This window comes from Amblyraja radiata, chromosome 3, assembly GCF_010909765.2.
Source record: "Amblyraja radiata isolate CabotCenter1 chromosome 3, sAmbRad1.1.pri, whole genome shotgun sequence".
In the NCBI taxonomy this organism is placed as follows: Eukaryota; Metazoa; Chordata; class Chondrichthyes; order Rajiformes; family Rajidae; genus Amblyraja; species Amblyraja radiata.
The window spans coordinates 5,192,239-5,211,050 of record NC_045958.1 but is presented as its reverse complement, the minus strand read 5'-3'; the positions used below and the strand labels follow the sequence as shown (position 1 = coordinate 5,211,050).

Sequence of the window (18,812 nt, the reverse complement as noted above, 5' to 3'; positions counted from 1 at the left end):
CGTGTTGGCTGGGACTCCTGTTATCCATGCAGGGGATTGACCTCAGTCTGAAGAAGGCTCTCGACCCGAAACGCCACCAGTTCCTTCTCTCCAGAGTTGCTGCCTGTCCGGCTGAGTTGCTCCAAGCAACTGGTGTCTATCTTCAAAGGACTGACCACCGGGCTGGATGTCGGGGCTGGCGTGTTGCGTTTCACAGACCGAACTGTCCAATTAATGGTAACAGATGGGCACTGAGGGAAATCCCCCCCCCCTCTCTGTTTATCTGCCCTTTCTTTAACTTTTGTGCCTCTATGCAAGTATCTCGCGAGCCATCCCCGACTGCCCATTTCTGCTCTCCCTCGTCTTTAATAACTACATTTCCCTAACAATTACTATCTTTGTTAGTTATAGGAGCAAAATTAGGCCATTCGGTCCATTAAGTCCACTCCGCCATTCAATCGCGGCTGATCTATCTCTCCCTCTCAACCACATTCTCTTGCCTTCTCCCCATAACCTCCTGACAGCCGCACTAATCAGGAATGTATCTATCTCTGCCCCTATTCTTCACCCTTTTGACAGTAGTTTTGTTTTATTGGAGACGCGGGAGACAGCGGATGCTGGAATACTGAACAAAACACGAAATGCTGGAGGAACTCGGTGCATTTGTGTTTAAGAAGGAACTGCAGATGCTGGAAAATCGAAGGTACACAATAATGCTGGAGAAACTCAGCGGGTGCAGCAGCATCTATGGAGCGAAGGAAGTAGGCAACGTTGCCTATTTCCTTCGTTCCATAGATGCTGCTGCACCCGCTGAGTTTCTCCCGCTGAGGTTGGGCAGGCGAGGATTATGTTACTTGGAGTGCAGGAGGCTGAAGGGTGATCTAATGGAGGTGTATAACCGAGGGGAAATGCACAGACTTTTACTCGGTCGGGGCATCAAAAAGTAGAGAACACGGGTTTAAGGTGCGAGGGCAAGATTTAATAGAAAGCTGAGGAGCAGCTTCTTTACACAGAGGGTAGTAGAAAACGTTGCCTATTTCCTTCGTTCCATAGATGCTGCTGCACCCGCTGAGTTTCTCCAGCATTTGTGTGTGTGGGTGGGAGTAGGGGGGAGGGGGTGGGGGGGGAGATAGATAAGGCAGCCTGAAGAAAGGGTCGCCTGTCCATTTCCCTCCGTAGATGCTGCCTGGCCCGCGGAGTTCCTACAGTCTTAGAAACTGCTTTAGACAAAAAGAGACACAAACTGCTGGAGTAAAATAGCTCAGCAAGTGAGGTACCTGAACACTCAAAAATGAAAAAGAATGAAAATGTGATCATTTCACCTCCCTTCAACTATTTTGTGTTTCAGCATGAGAGGGATTATAACATTAGAAACATTCATCTTGTAGTGATGTGTTAATGAAGAATTGCAGACATCAATCTGATAGTAAAAAATATATTTATTTAACAATGAGGTAAAACAAGCACTGACAATCAAACTGCTCAGTTACTCACCGTTCACAGGAGTTCCCACGGTACCCGCAAGAGTTATTACGGATATCGCACGGATATCGCACTGGCCACTTGTTCATACAATGTTGCAATGCTCAACCACAAGTGTACAAGTCACTCTTGGAGAAATTCAAACTTTCTTGAATTTTCTCCCGAGTGACCAAGTTACACGATTACCTGCCGTTAGCGCCACGGTGGTCCACGGTGGTCCACGAATGCCGTACTGTTATCGCACGAGGTTCCCACGATGTTAAACTCTGGTTCACTCTTGCGTCAAGTCGCCCCGTGAAAAAGCCACTTTAATGTCAGCCAAACAAGAGAGTTGGTTGTTAACGTAAGGAAATGAGGAGGTGAACAAAACCATGTCCTCGTCAACAGTGCTGCTGTGGAGATGGTGGACAGCTTCAATTTCCTGGGCATCCATATCACCAGCAATCAAACCTGGCACCTTCAAACTGAATGCAGTGATTCAAGAGAGTGCATCAGCATATTTACAGTACTAAAGATAGACACAAAAAGCTGGAGTAACTCAGCGGATCAGGTAGCATATCTGGAAAAAAGGAATAGGTGACTTTTCGGTTCAAGACTCTTCTTCAAACAGTCTTGACCCAAAATGTCACCTATTCCTTTTCTCCACAGATTTACTCCAGCTTTTGGTGTCTATCATCGGTTTAAACCAGCGCCTGCAGTTCTTTCCTACATTATTGGATGCAATATTTGGTTTCATGCTGCATTTGGCTGCTGAACTAACTACACCAAGAGTCAAGAATTTCACATCATTAATCCATCAGTCATTCAATATAATGTCAATACTAACACTCCGGGGGGATGTGTTTTAGTTTTGGCAGACAATGAACAGTCAGTGATCTCATTGCAACATCTGCCTACCTAATATCACCAGCAAGGGGTCTTGTCCAATTTTCATTATCATGTATTGGTGAACTGCTCGTGAACTTGGACAGTTTACCAATTGTTGAGGACCAAATATCTGGTCACACTAATGCAGAGGGAGGAAATCCAAGAGTAAGGGTACATAGAAACAAGTAAGCCATTCGGCAGTTCAAGCCAGCACAAAATCAGTACCCTGTTCCTGCTTATTCCCCACATCCCTTGATTCCGTTAGCCCTAAGAGCTAAATCTAACTCTCTTGAAAACATCCAGTAAATTGGCCTTCCCTGCCTTCTGTGGCAGAGAATTTCACAGATTCACAACTCTCTGGGTGAAAAAGGTTTTCCTCATTTCAGCTCTAAATGGCCTACCCTTTATTCTTAAACTGTGACCGCAGGTTCTGTACTCCCCCAACATCGGGAACACTTGTCCTGCATCTAGCCTGTCCAATCCCTTAAGAATTTTATTTGTTTCTATAAGATCCTCTCTCATCCTTCTAAATTCCAGTGAATACAAACCCAGTCGACCCATTCTTTCATCATATGTCAGTTCCGCCATCCAGGGAATTAACCTGGTGAACCTACGCTGCACTCCCTCAATAGCAAGAATGTCCTTCCTCAAATTAGGAGACCAAAACTGCACACAATACCCCAGGTATGGTCTCACCAGGGCCCTGTACAACTGCAGTAGGACCTCCTTGTTCCTATACTCAAATCCTCTCGCTATAAAGGCCAACATGCCATTTGCTTTCTTCACTGCCTGCTTACTTTCAGTGACTGATGTACAAGCACACCCAGGTCTCATTGCACCTCATCTTTTCCTAACCTAACACCATTCAGATAATAATCTGCCTTCTTGTTCTTACCACCAAGTGGATAACCTCACATTTATCCACATGATACTGCATCTCGCATGCATCTGTCCACTCACCCAACCTATCCAAGTCACCCTGCAGCCTCATAGTATCCCCCTCGCAGCTCACACTGCCCCCCGGCTTTGTGTCATCCGCAAACTTGGAGATGTACAAAGAGATTGCCATCCCAAAAGTCTACTTCTTACAGTCATAAAGAATTTGAAATGAGTATCAACTTACTTAGGTTAACCAGTGAATGGAGCTTGCCAAAACTGTAATAATTTGGATGTTGAGTTAGGTTTAGGTTTATGAGTTAGGTTAAAGCAGTGGAAAGCTTTGTTTTGCATGCCCTCCAAATAGATCAGATACACCATACATAAATACAATCAAGTAAAACACAATTATACTAGATAGAGCAAAGAGGAAGATATAGAGTGCAGAATATAGTTCACAGTATTGTAGTGCATTGGTTCCATAGACAAAGTCCAATGTCCACAATGGGGTTGAGGTTAATTGCACAATAGTTTGTGGAAGGACTGGTCAGAAGACTGATAACAGAGGGGAAGAAGCTGTTCCTGAGTCTTTGTGCACATCATTAAGCTGTTGTGCCTTCTGCCAGATGGGACCAGGAGAAGAGGGAATGAGTCTTTGGGATAAGTCTTTGATTATGTTGCAGATGGAGTCAGTGGTGGGAAGTCTGTTCTGTGTGGTGGACTGGGCTACATCTGCAAATTCTCGTGTTCATGGGCAGAGCTGTTCCCAAACCAAGCTGTGATGCAAACCAACAGTATATTTTTGATGGTCAATTTGTAGAAGTTTGCAAGTCACTGGAGACATGCTGAATGTCCTTAGTCTCCCCAGGAAGTAGAGTTGGTGTGCCATTTTGGCTGTCGATTTCCATGTTATTAGTCCATGACAGGTCATTTACAACATTAACGCCAAGGAACTTGAAGCTGCCAACCATTTCCGCATTGGCATCATTGTTGCGGATTGGGGCCTGTAAAGTTAAATACGGAATAATTTATTGCACGTGGCCTATTCCAATTTAGTGGAAGGGATGGCAATAACTCCTATATTGCAACATTTTTGTAATATGGTTTGGAATAATTCCTATTTTGTTTTGAAAACAAAGTGAAATCCCTCTCAGTATCTCGCTGCGTCATAAATAAAAAATATTTATCTAAATGGGTTTGCTGTTTGAATGCTTAAATGAAGAACTGATTTCACATATTATTCATATGGCATTCGTTAGCTAGCAATTCACAATGGGGAGAAATGGAGATAGAAACATTGGGGTAAATTGCAAGCATTTCAATAATTGTATAGTAAATTTACATTTACTTTTCTTATTATTCAGAGACCCTAATGAAGACCTGGAACCTGCAACCTGAAACCTTAATCCTGTTTCTCTTTCCTCAGATGCCGCCCGACTTGCCCAAGTGTTCCTGACATTTTCTGTTTTCATTTTCGAAAATTACATTTCTCTGTGCGTGAGGTGTATCTCCCTTAAATTAATTGTATTTAATGTAATCTCCTCCGCACTCATGCACTGCCTGGAAATGTGATGGATGAAGATGCCATTACAACTTTGAAGAGGGAATTATAGTTATAAAATGGTACAGACCCTTTAGCCCAACTCGTCCATGCCGACAAGATGCCCATCTAAGCTAGTCCCATTTGCCCATATTTGGTCCATATCTCTCCAAACCTTTCCGATCCATAACAATGGATGTGACGTTCCTTGGCCCGTGATTGCTGAAAGAGTAGTGGGATCAGTACTACAAAACATGTGTACATTTGTTGGGAGCATATAGAAGTTCAGTGAAGATAATGGAAGGACTGCACTTCTTCTCACCCTACTCACCCGCCCAGCCCGTCAAGTATATCCCGGCCCACCTGTGACAAGGTCTGTAGATCACGCCATAAAATCCAGAGAACTGGAGTTGAAGCAAGTCTGTGGACAGAGTTGGTGCCGTAACATGCCTTGCAGTTTATAGCTTCCCCAAGGCAAACCAGCCTGAAATGAGTCCACATACAGGCATAAAGTTTAAAATAGAAATCTTTTTCCCATTGGAGTTATAGAGTCAGACATCATGGAAACAAGCCCTCAGCCCGCTTAGTCTGCATTGACCATTGGGCTCGGCGACACATTGGTGGTAATTTACAGTGACAAATTAACCTCACATCCCATATAGTTTTTGAATGTGGGAGGGAAAGCAAAGCACCTGGAGGAAACCTACACAATCACAGGGTGAAGGTGCAAACTCCACACAGCCAATACTGGCGGTCAGGACCTGGCTTGCTTAAGCTGTGAAGAAGCAACTCTACAGCTGTGCCCTGCACTCTCCTATTAGAGCAAACAGTATACTTCTGACTGGAAATGTGTGCACACTTCCTGTCTATCACACACAGGGGCTTAGTAAACCACATCACGCTCAGTAGACAGGTGCTGTAAATAAATATAGGGCCATGTTATTTCTCACAAGCAATCCCTGTATTTATGGACTGAGCGAATTCAACTAGACATATTATAAAAGGAATACGGAGCTGTCAGCGAAGATACAAAGAAAGATGTACAAACATGGTTCAGAAATGTGATGGCATATCTAACTGCCAGGAAAGGAAGAAGGTATTGGATTCTTACCCTCTTGAGAACAGAGGAGTGACCTTTTTTGTAACCTTATTGTCATCATATGATTTCCATTCGTAAATGTTGGCATGGTTAGGTTGAGCCTAATGGTCTGCTTTGGGCTGTATATTCTATGTGAACATTTTTGAGTTCAATATTCATATCCATTGTCACTGACATCTATGTTCCAGGCTCCCTGCTGCCACCCAGCCCGTGTCACTAACATAAACATGCCAAGAATATGAAACAGGACAGCTTCTCTGCTATAATGCAGTTATCTCTTTTGACATATCAAAAAACGGACTCAATGGACAATAGACAATATGTGCAGGAGTAGGCCATTCGGCCCTTCGAGCCAGCACCACCATTCAATGTGATCATGGCTGATCATCCCCAATCAGTACCCCATTCCTGCCTTCTCCCCATGTCCCCTGACTCCGCTATTTTTAAGAGCCCTATCTAGCTCTCTCTTGAAAGCATCCAGAGAACCGGCCTCCACTGCCCTCTGAGGCAGAGAATTCCACAGATTCACCACTCTCTGTGAGAAAAGGTGTTTCCTCGTCTCCGTTCTAAATGGCTTACTCCTTATTCTTAAACTGTGGGCCCTGGGTCTGGACTCCCCCAACATCGGGAACATGTTTCCTGCCTCTCGCATGTCCAAACTCTTAACAATCTTATATGTTTCAATGAGATATCCTCTCATTCTTCTAAACTCCAGAGTGTACAAGCCCAGCTGCTCCATTCTCTCAGCATATGACAGTCCCGCCACCCCGGGAATTAACCTTGTAAACCTAAGCTGCACTCCCTCAATAGCAAGAATGTCCTTCCTCAAATTAGGGGACCAAAACTGTACACAATACTCCAGGACTCTGTTCTGTTCAAACTGCACTACTGCGAGGATGAAGCCAAAACTAAACTGGAGGAACACAACCTCGTATTCCATCTGGGGAGCCATCAGTTTCTTTCCCCTTCACCACCCACTCTGTCCATCATACACATACACCTCCAACTGTGATCCTATCCCCTTGTTCCCTGTTCCCATCTGCCCACCCCACCTCCATTATTTTGTTCCATGCTTCACCTTCTCACCCCATTAGATTCCATTATCTGCAGCCCTTTGTTGACCACATATCAGCTACCTGTGTCTGCTACTTTCTCGACCTTTCCCACCCCAACCTGACTCCATCTCTCAATCAATCCCTCCTCACCTGGATCCACCTATTGCTTGCCTGTTCTTGCTCCACCCCTCTCCCTCAGCCCTTCATACCAACACCCCTCTAATATTTCAGACCAGACTAAAACAAAACTTCCACTTTTTGTCATAACAATGTAACCAGAATAAATTTGGCAAACTTCAGCAAACTGGTCAAATAACTAATTGGCTAGACGTTCTTTGTTATTTGTACCTCTTCATATTTATTTATTTATTTTATTTATAAAAATATTTATAAAGTGTCATAAACAATATCTATAAATAAATGAAATCATATGTGTCCGAAAAGCAGGAAGAAGCCAAAGCTTATTAATTCCCACCCCTTATTCAACTGCTTGTAATTATCTTATACAAATTTAGCAGCTATATGTACACCGTATGTACACCAGCCACCATATGTACACCAAATTATTTACATTTGAACACTAATCAAATATTTACAAAGCCATACAAAAAATAAAAATAAAATAAAAAAATAAAAAACCCTCATATACTATACAGTATCTTAGTCATATATACAACCCATCACTCTATAATCACCCTTCCCAATACAATCAGTATAACAAATATCCCACTTACAATCACCTATCCTCATCCCAATATCCTTTTAAATAAGTGTTTATGTACATCTTTTTAAACAGAATTATGCTTGTGCTAAGTTTTATCTCCTGTTCCAGACCATTCCACAAATTCACACCACAGGTTGCTATGCACATACTTTTAAGAGCTGTTCTGACATTCTAGTCTGAAGAAGGGTCTCATCCCTAAATGTAATCTATTCTTTTCCCCTAGAGATGCTGCCTGACCCATTAAGTTACTCCAGCATTCTGCATCTATCTTCGGTGTAAACCAGCATCTGCAGGTCCTTCCTACACCCTGGCCTATCTTTCTACTGAATTAATTTTATACTGTTCTTGCAATAATTACTCTGCACTAGTTCAATTTGCAATTATATATATATAAAATATACAATGTAACAATGTTCGTACTCACCAATTAATGTCAGCAATGTTTTAATGTTTAATTGATAATTATCTTGGGTCATATAATGTAAAAATGCATGTTTAGTGCACTTAGAAATGTTACTATTTCTAGAGCCATGTAGTGACTTGCTTGAATGATTCAATGCAGCTACTTATCACATTAGAAAGCTTTACGATGCTGCTCTTGCTGTTACCACTAGATTTCTTCTTGCTTCACTTGCTGTGGAGTCTGCTCTAACATATTGCAAGTCTTTTTACATTAGGGCGCCTGCAAGTCAGTGACATATGGACACTAATGCTGTTTTCTTGTCATAGCCACTGTTCTCCCTTTTTTTGTCAATTTATTTAAACAGATTTTTTTGCATCACATGATAATATTTTAACTTGTTAATCATGGTGAACAGACAAACGGATGTTTTGCCTTTTCTAAGATGTAGCCATGATTATAATTTGGTGTGAATTCTAAGTAGATAATTAAATTAAAAATAATAATATACCCAATAAATGATGTCTACTCAACATCATAGTCAAGACAATACACTGTTTGAGGATATTGGGTGTACTGGTTTTGTGATATTATTTAAATAGGTATTTACAGTTAAAATTGTGATAGATGAGATAATGTGATTGGTGTATGGTACCGGATTAACTTAATCAACTTTATCATTTATCATTATCACAAATATAATAACGTGAGTTTCAAAATATCGCATTTGACAAAATAAACCACTTTCATATTACTCTTATTACTTGTTCCTGTGCGGTCACAAGCCTTCGATTCATGGTTCCTGGAACTGTTTAAGCACACGACTGCAAACAGCTGCCTTTCGCTATTTGTGTCACCGATGCTTCATTTTCATAGTACCTCATTATTAACCACTGAAGCTTCCTCAGTAGATTGTGTTTTAACAAATAACCCATGAAGGCACTTCAGTTCAGTTTAGTTTATTGTCACGTGTACCAAGGTGCAGTGAAAAGATTTTGTTGCGTGTTAACTAGTCAGCAGAAAGACAAAACATTATTACAATTGAACCATTTACAGTGTATAGATACATGATAAGGGAATGACATTTAGTGCAAGGTGAAGCCAGCAAAGTCCGATCAAGGATAGTCCAAGGGTTAGTTTCTGGTTCCGTCTGGTTTTTGATTCGGGAACATGTAGAAACAAGGATTATTTCATAATTCACAATGCTTTTCATTAACAAAATTAAAATGCTTAAAAACATGAAAATTACTTATAAGGATTTCTAACAATGTCCCATGAGCTTCGTGCCTAGTAGAATATAATGGACACAAAAATAATAAAAACCTTCATGGTCTAACATTGTGATATTTCCAAGGTGTTCCTGAACAGAGTTATCAAACACAGTATACTTTGTCATGCAGAGAATAAGAGAATATGGCAATTACTCAACAAAAAAAAAAGTTATTGGGTATCCTCCAGGTGCTTTCGTTTCCTCACACTTCCCAAAGCCAAGCAGGTTTGTAGGTAAATTGGCCTCTGTAAATTGCCTTTGTAGTGGCGGTTTTTACAACTTCTCAAAGTTCAACCTTCGATAGCCAATAATTTGTCGGGGATGATTAGAAAAGTAGTCTTACACACTCCACATAGAAACATAGAAAATAGGTGCAGGAGGAGGCCATTTGGCCCTTCGAGCCAGCACCGGCATTCATTGTGATCATGGCTGATCGTCCCCAATCAATAACCCGTGCCTGCCTTCTCCCCATATCCCTTGATTCTACTAGCCCCCAGAGCTCTATCTAACTCTCTCTTAAATCCATCCAGTGACTTAGCCTCCACTGCCCCCTGTGGCAGGGAATTCCACAAATTCACAACTCTCTGGATGAATAAGTTTTTTCTCACCTCAGTCTTAAATTACCTCCCCTTCATTCTAAGACTGTGGCCACTGGTTCTGGATTCACCCAACATTGGGAACATTTTTCCTGCATCTAGCTTGTCCAGTCCTTTTATAATTTTATATGTTTCCATAAGATCCCCCTCATCCTTCTAAACTCCAGTGAATACAAGCCTAGTCTTTTCAATCTTTCCTCATATGACAGTCCCGCCATCCCAGGGATCAATCTCGTGAACCTACGCTGCACTGCCTCAATCACAAGGATGTACTTCCACAACACATTTGAAACAGCAAAGATGAATCTATCAAAAGTAGTTTCTTGATTAACAGCTTCTTTATTGTAATAATACAAAACAATGAAATAACTCATAACTTTCTGTTCTTAATCGTCGTTCCATTAATGTCTTATAAATCATAAAACTTCTTCTTGTAAAAGTACATCATCTGACAACATATATATGTCCCAATCATGCTCGTGGTCATGGTAGAAAACTGTTTCATCCCATGGCCTCGACATCAAACTAAAACTGATCATCTGAGAGTGCGCCCGAATCCTCTAGCCCAAAACACGCCCCAGACTACGTATAAAATACAACCCACATTTACACAAGCAGATATAATAATTAAAGGCAACTAGATATGACTATAATAAACTTACTTAAGCTTAATGACTTCAACAGCCTTTAATGTCAAGGAAGTGGATGATAAAGTTGGATAACATAGAATTAGTGTGAATGGGGTAATTGAAGGTTGGCATGGACTTGGTGGGCTGAAGGGCCTGTTTCTATGCCGTTTCATTAAAACTAAACACTAAAAAACTAAAAAATGCATTGAATCTAAAATAAATTGCCAAACTACACATATTCACCATACCTTTTGAATAGTAATATTTTACACTGCACTTCTATATATTAGGGCGAAACAATATCAATTTTAGATACAACAAAAGTAAATCAAATGAATGACTGTACGCACCATTACGTGAATTATAACCATATAACCATATAACAATTACAGCACGGAAACAGGCCATCTCGGCCCTTCTAGTCCGTGCCAAACACATATTCTCCCTTAGTCCCATCTACCTGCACTCAGCCCATAACCCTCCATTCCTTGCCAAATCTTGAATGTGGATGTTGTTGCTGATCAGCCAATAACTTAACTGCACTTATATATAAACACTAGACCAAGTGCAGACCTGTCTGCTCCCCCAATGCAAGATTCCACCACTCACCTGTTCCCCTAACACAAGCCGTTCCCCCAACGCAATATTGCACCACTCACGCATAGCCTCCAACTGCGCAGGCACGGCTCATTTCTCCCCCAGCACTCCCTCCTCTTCCTCTTCACCCTCCCTCTTCAATGCCTAGAGAGGGAGGGGGGTAGAGAGGCAGGGGTGTAGAGCAGGAGGGGATGTAGAGATGGAGGGGGAGTGGGGTAGCGAGGGAGCGGGGTAGAGAGAGAGGGAGGGGGGTAGAGGGAGAGAGAGGGGGGTAGAGGGAGAGGGAGGGGGTAGAGTGGGGTGGAGGGAGGGTGGAGAGGGAAAGGGAAGGAGAGGGAGGGGGTAGAGAGGGAAGGGGTAGAGAGGGTGGGAGTGAGGGTAGATAGGGAGGTGGCATCTCTCTCCTCCAGCCCTCCCCATCTCCCTCCTCCACACTCCCCCACCCCATCTCCCTCTACCACCCCACGCCCCACCTCATTTCCCTCCTCATTATTTCCCTCTTCCTCCTCCCCTCACTCCCATTCCCTGCCCCAGGACCTATCTAGGTTGTAGAGCTGCGCAAGGGCCTGGAACTCGGCCTGGTTCTCATACTCGGCCCGGCCCAGTCTGTAGACTCTGCCGCCGCCTGGGCCGCAGTGCAGGCCCCGACTTCATCTCAGGGCTCGTCCCTGACCCTGGACCCAGGCTCATCCTTGGTTCCAGCAGGGGCTTCTTTCTCGGCCCCAGTCACGGCCCCATCCCAATCCCCGGGCTCGGCCCTCACTCCAGCTGCAGCACCAGGCTCAGCTCCACCCAGGGCCCGCGGCACCACCCTCGCCACCGGGCGTCGGCAGCCGCCGTACGAGCGCTGGAGTGCCCCTCCCTCCCTCCCAGAGTGTCCCGTCCTGCCTTGCGAGTGCATTGTGAGTTTTTGGGCTGTTTTTAAAACGTTAAACGATTAAAAACTTCAGAAATATAGGTGGGAATGTGACGGGAAGGTGTTTATCGCCTCGACGGGAAAAATGTGAGTAGAATGTGTGAAAATGGGAAGGCTGTGGCCTAGCATTTGGAAGAAAATGGGAATTAACCAGATATTTTCACACACACACACCCACACCCACACCCACACCCACACCCACACCCACACCCACACCCACACCCACACCCACACCCACACCCACACCCACACCCACACCCACACCCCCACCCACACCCACACACACACACACACACACACACACACACACACACACACACACACACACACACACACACACACACACACAAGACAAAGAGTTTTAGTATTATAGAGATATATAGACTAACATGACTTTCACGCTTAATTTATAAAATTGAGCATTTTATAAAACTGCTTAATATTCTTGAAAGATTTTGCCGGTTACACGAGAATTCTAGATGGACGAATACTGAACGAACAACTTTACTGCTGATAGTATTCCCAAGCAATTAGCCCAGATGATCAAAAGCTTTGTCAGAGAGATTTAAAGGGAGAAAGAGATAAAAAGGCACAGAAATGTAGGATGAGGTTAGGTCTTTGGCAATGCTAACTGAAGGCAACATCACCAATGATGGCATGATTAAGGTGGAGGAGTGGAGATATCTCAGTAGATAGTAGGCCTGGAGGACAAAGGGAGGGATGGTGCCATGGAGGGATTTGAAAAATATGTGAATTTTGAAATTGAAGCATTGCTGCTCTGGGAGCCAAAGTCCATCAGAAAATGCAAAGTTATGAACTGAATACTGAAGAAGGGTTTCGGCCCGAAACGTCGCCTATTTCCTTCGCTCCATAGATGCTGCTGCACCCGCTGAGTTCCTCCAGCAATTTTGTGTACCACTGATAAAAGGATCCTGGATGACCTCTGATTTACAAAGGTATTATTAGAGTTACAACTTTTCATTTATTCTTGAGATGTAGGTAAGATTGATTATATCTTCTTAGTTGCTCAGCCACCTAATGCATGTTTAATCTGATAACCATCTTCATAATTTGACCACACACACATTTGGAATGTGTTTAAGCCACTCCATGGTGCATATTACATTTCAACGGTAGAATATGTGGCATAGTAGTGCAGCGTTAGAGTTGCTGCCTTACAGCACCAAGTCAAGAGAGTTTATTGTCATGTGTCCCTGATAGGACAATGAAATTCTTGCCTTGCTTCAGCACAACAGAACATAGTAGGCATTGACTACAAAACAGATCAGTGTGTCCATATACCATTATATACGTAAATACATGAATAAATAAACTGATAAAGTGCAAATTACAGATAATGGGCTATTAATGTTCAGAGTTTTGTCCGAGCCAAGTTTAATAGCCTGATGGCTGTGGGGAGGTAGCTATTCCTGAACCTGGTCGTTGCAGTCTTCAGGCTCCTGTACCTTCTACCCGAAGGTGGCAGGGAGATGAGTGTGTGGCCAGGATGGTGTGGGTCTTTGATGATACTGCCAGCCTTTTTGAGGCAGCGACTGCGATAAATCCCCTCGATGGAAGGGAGGTCAGAGCCGATGATGGACTGGGCAGTGTTTATTACTTTTTGTAGTCTTTTCCTCTCCAGGGCGCTCAAGTTGCCAAACCAAGCCACGATGCAACCGGTCAGCATGCTCTCTACTGTGCACCTGTAGAAGTTAGAGAGAGTCCTCCTTGACAAACCGATTCTCCGTAATCTTCTCAGGAAATAGAGGCGCTGATGTGCTTTCTTAATAATCAGTGTTCTCGGACCAGGAAAGATCTTCAGAGATGTGCACGCCCAGGAATTTGAAGCTCTTGACCCTTTCAACCATCGACCTGTTGATATAAACAGGACTGTGGGTCCCCATCCTACTACTTCCAAAGTCCACAATCAGTTCCTTGGTTTTGCTGGTGTTGATGCCAGGTTATTGTGCTGGTACCATATGGACAGTTGCTCGATCTCTCTTCTATACTCTGACTCATCCCCATCAGTGATACGCCCCACAACAGTGGTGTCGTCAGCGAACTTGATGATGGAGACCCACAGTCCCGTTCACCAGAGATCCGGGTTTGATCCTGACTACTTGTGCTGTACTGAGATTGTACATTCTCCCTGTGACCAAGTGAGTTTTCTCCGTGAGCTCTGGTTTCCTCTCCCATTCCAAATTTGTGCAGGTTTGTACGTTAATTGGCATCTGTAGGAACAGAAGAGCATTGGCTTCTCTGTCCCTAGTCTAGGATAGACCCAGCGTGCGGGGTTTGCTGGTCGGCTCAGACTCGGTGGGCCAAAGTGCCTGTTTCTATGTTGTATCTCTAAAACTAAAAACTAGATATGTTTGGCTTCCATGCTCCCTCACTGAGTTTTCAAAAGCAGTATTTTGATTCATACTTTGAGGGGCTTTATCAAGTTAATCATTCATTTTTTAATTTACATATTTTAATTTAATGTTTGCAGGGCTATAGGAAAGAGCAAGGGAATTAAAATAATTGGACTGCTTTCCAGGGCCTGTGAATACTCAATGCTGCCTGAGGGTGTGTGCCTGACATTAGTGAGATATGCAAAGGAAATTTATATGTTGCAGAAATGATGACACAACTTTTCTAGAATCATTTTGGACCATTAAAACTCATTTTGTTATTTTAAGCTTATTACATATCAACAATATCCAGCATCTGCTGTTGGAGGTCTGTACAAGTAATCAGACCCTTAATAAATAATTCACCAGCACACCAGTGCACCTTTTGTTGTATGACTTCAATCACCAGAAATACTGTACTGGAATATATTTAATACAGTGCAGTTTAAATGGAATCAAAGCAATCTTAATTTTATGTGATTTCACTAAGTGTCTACCTGTTCCTTTCATACACTTATTTTGTATCTACTCTAATTAAGGGCCAGTATGGTGGGAGGCAATTTATTGCTATGGAGGTTATAGCAAAGATTATCTCCTGGAAGGGAGCTGCTGCTGACCATATCCCTGGGGCTTACTCCGAGACAGTTTGATTTCACACTCTCAGAGTTAGAGATCCAGGGATCTTCGAGTCAATTTATTAAAATACTTTAGACTTTCGACGATACAGGCCATTCAGCCCACCAAGTCCACAACGACCAGTGATCACCCCGCACACTAACACTATCCTGAATGCGAGGGACAGTTTACTATTTTACAGAAGACAATTAACCTGCACGTCTTTGGAGTGTGGGAGGAAACAGGGTCACTGGGAGAAACCCATATGGACACAAGGTGAACGTACAAACTCCGTACAAACAGCACACATAAGCAGGATCGGACCCGGTTCTCTGGTGCCAGAAGGCAGCAGATCTACCGCTGTTCCACCGAGCCGTCCATTACCTGAAAGGGAAAGGAATAAACAAAGTGGAAAAAAAAAGGGTTGTAGGATTAAGTATTTATACCAGCTCCAGAGCTGGTCTGGGCGGTGCTGTATGGTTCTATAATATCTAATCTAAACAAACTTACATTTTGTTTAAAAACATATTTAATTTAATAATCATAAATTTTGTCCATGAAATTCAGAGTTGCAGTCAACTATCTTGTGGCTCAGGATTTAATGTTAAATCCAGCCAGCATGTGGATATATGATATTTGTCATCATGTTATTTTCACTCGAATATGACAAAGGTTGTAAACAACTGACTGAAGCCATACACCACTGCAGAAATTAAAAGTGACCTGTAATTTCAAAAATTAACATCCATTAACCATTTCATAACATTGTACCAATTTAAATTGAATCTGTTTACTTTTATGCTGCGTATTTACTCAGATACAAATGGAAATTTACTCGCTGCTTTATTCTCCTCGCCCCGGTGATTGATAGCGGGTGCCGGAAGGGGTGTCACCGTCCCGGCGACTGACAGGAGAGAAGACCAATCTGCTGATCTTACGATTTTTAAACCTTCATAACTTTCGAATATTCCACCGATCGGAACAAAACTTGGTGCGCTTGTAGCACATGAGAACGGTGAGCAAATGTTTATGCGCAAACGCAAATACCGTTTATGCGCAAATGTAAATACAACGCAAACCGGAAGAGATCAAAATGAGAGTTTTAGTTAAGTACTAGACTAAGTGGGACCCGTTGGGTCCCATGTTCACACAGGAGGGCTGGTCCCCCAACTCAATATTCCACCTCTCCACCAATTCCAATATTGGTGGCCAGTGGGGAGGGGGAGCTTTCTGGAGTGCTAGTATGGGTGTTGTGGCCGAAGGGACTGGTTTCCTGAGAGCTAGTATGGACACTGTGGGCCGAATGGATTCTTGGACTGGCAGCTCAATCACTTGGGCCTGGTGGGCTGGCAGCTCAGTCACTCGGGCCTGGTGGGCTGGCAGTTCAGTCACTCAGGCCTGGTGGGCTGGCAGCTCAGTCAGGCCTGGTGGGCTGGCTGCTCAGTCAGTCAGGCCTGGTGGGTTGGCAGCTCAGTCACTCAGGGATGATGGGCTGGCAGCTCGGTCACTCATGGCTGGTGGGCTGGCAGTTGACTCACTCACGGCTGGTGGGCTGGCAGTTGACTCACTCACGGCTGGTGGGTTGGCAGTTGACTCACTCATGGCTGGTGGGCTGGCAGTTGACTCACTCACAGCTCGTGGGCTCACACACACACACACACCCTCCATCACACACACACTACCACCGTCACACACACACCCTACATCACACACACACACACACACACACACACACACACACACACACACACACACACACACACACACACACACACACACACACACACACACACTCATACACACACACACACACACACACACACACACACACACACACACACACACACACACACACACACACACACACAAATACACACACACACACACACACACACAAACACACACCCTCCATCTCACACACATACACACACTCACATACACACCCTCCATCTCACACACACACACACACACACATCCTCCATCTCACACACACACCATCTCTCACACACACACTCACACACAACATATATATGACAGTAAAACTCTCTCGAATCTATTCACGCGTTTGAGCACGCCCTCTCCCCTGAGCGGGGCTTCCGCAGTAAGCGCGACTTTCGGAATGAGCGCGACCTTCAGTTCAAGCAGCACAGTGCAGACCAACCCTTCACTTCAGTTCAAGCAGCACAGTGCAGACCACCCCTTCTCTTCAGTTCAAGCAGCACAGTGCAGACTCACAGTTCAGTTCACTAATGGCGTAGACTCACAGTCCTGGACTCTCACTCACGGTCTTCTGGGGTGACTGACTTATGTCCGGCCTCCGGGGCTTTATTCTCCTGGCCCCCTGGAAGGGTCGTTACCTTCCTCTTGGTGACTGACAGGCGAGAAGACCAATCTGCTGATCTCACGATTTTTAAAAACATTCATAACTTTTTTATTATTTCACTGATCGGAAAAAACCTTGGGGCAGTTGGAGGAGGAAGACGGTGACTAAGATGCCGAAAAAATCATAGCGATATAGGGTAGCGTTTTGTCTAAAATGTATTTACAACGTAGACAGGAAGTGGTCAAGATGGGACTTTTAGTAATAGGATAGATAGATAGATAGATAGATAGATAGATAGATAGATAGATAGATAGATAGATAGATAGATAGATAGATAGATAGATAGATAGATAGATAGATAGATAGATAGATAGATAGATAATTAGTAGATAGATGAAGGGTGCGATGAGGTCTCTTAGTTGCATGAAGCTCACAGAGTAAAAGTACTTTTAAATGATTGATTCATCATGTTGTGAGAGAGTACAGAAATAGCAGCCTGCCACTGGAAGTACTGATTGATTTCTAATGCCAGACCCCATGCAATAGACTCCATGCAGTAACTGTGTGGCCTCATGACATGTCACCTTGATTGCCCCACTGCAATCATACTCAAAGCTCTCTCTGTTCAAACTTAGTGTAAAGATTAATTGAAGAATGGAGAAGCATCAAGCGGGAACTAAGCTTCACATCTGTGGGTGGTTCCACAAGCATCCAATTACATAGGCATTTGTTTTACACTTTGAAGTGACATTTCCCTTCACTAATCTTTTTCTTTTAAAAAACTTCTGAAAATATTTTTAATTTGCTTTTATGTTCATTGCATGTTATTTCATGCTCATTTTTCTCCCTCTTAACCAATCTCTTCATCCCTTTCGTTAAATTCTAATATACTCTCACTCCAGGTTACTTTTCCTGTCAACTTTATAAGACTGCTTTTTGGATCTAACACTGCCCTTAACTTCCTTTGTTAACCATGATTGGATTGCCTCTCTTCCTTGCATTGTCAAATTGACCAGTTGCTGTAGACAGGACGTGGAGAAGCATTTTCCCTGTGACCGATCCAGAACTGTTTCTTGATCAGATAAACATAATACAATGTCAATGGGGGTATTCAAAAATAGCATTGCACAAGGAATGATGCTATCCACGCATACTCAATGTGCTCCGTGCTTATCATAAGCACAGAGCTATTGGCAAGACTATCACATTCCCCAGCAAAGCATGCAATTATACCACATCAGTGATCTACAGAAATATAATTATCCAATGAAATAAACTGATATACTGTGCAACAAAATTTCTGGTGTGTGGTTTCTATGGATTTCCCCATTTTAAACTGTCACAGGCCCAGGAATTTCCTTTATACCAGGTGTGACTCTATTAAGTGGTGCATACTTCTCTGGATTCTTATTCCCTTAATTTTATTAAATGCCGATTGAGGCCATATTCTG

The 18,812-nt window shown here is 43.2% G+C and overlaps 1 long non-coding RNA gene across 1 annotated transcript in view; it reads left to right on the top strand.

The window, feature by feature from the left end:
* Window positions 1-8,782, top strand: part of LOC116970758 — a 35,838-nt gene extending 27,056 nt beyond the window's left edge. The window contains exon 3 of the long non-coding RNA XR_004411303.1: window positions 7,846-8,782. This is a non-coding gene — a long non-coding RNA (uncharacterized LOC116970758). The remainder of the gene's footprint in view (window positions 1-7,845) is intronic.
* The last annotated feature ends 10,030 nt before the right edge of the window (window positions 8,783-18,812 follow it).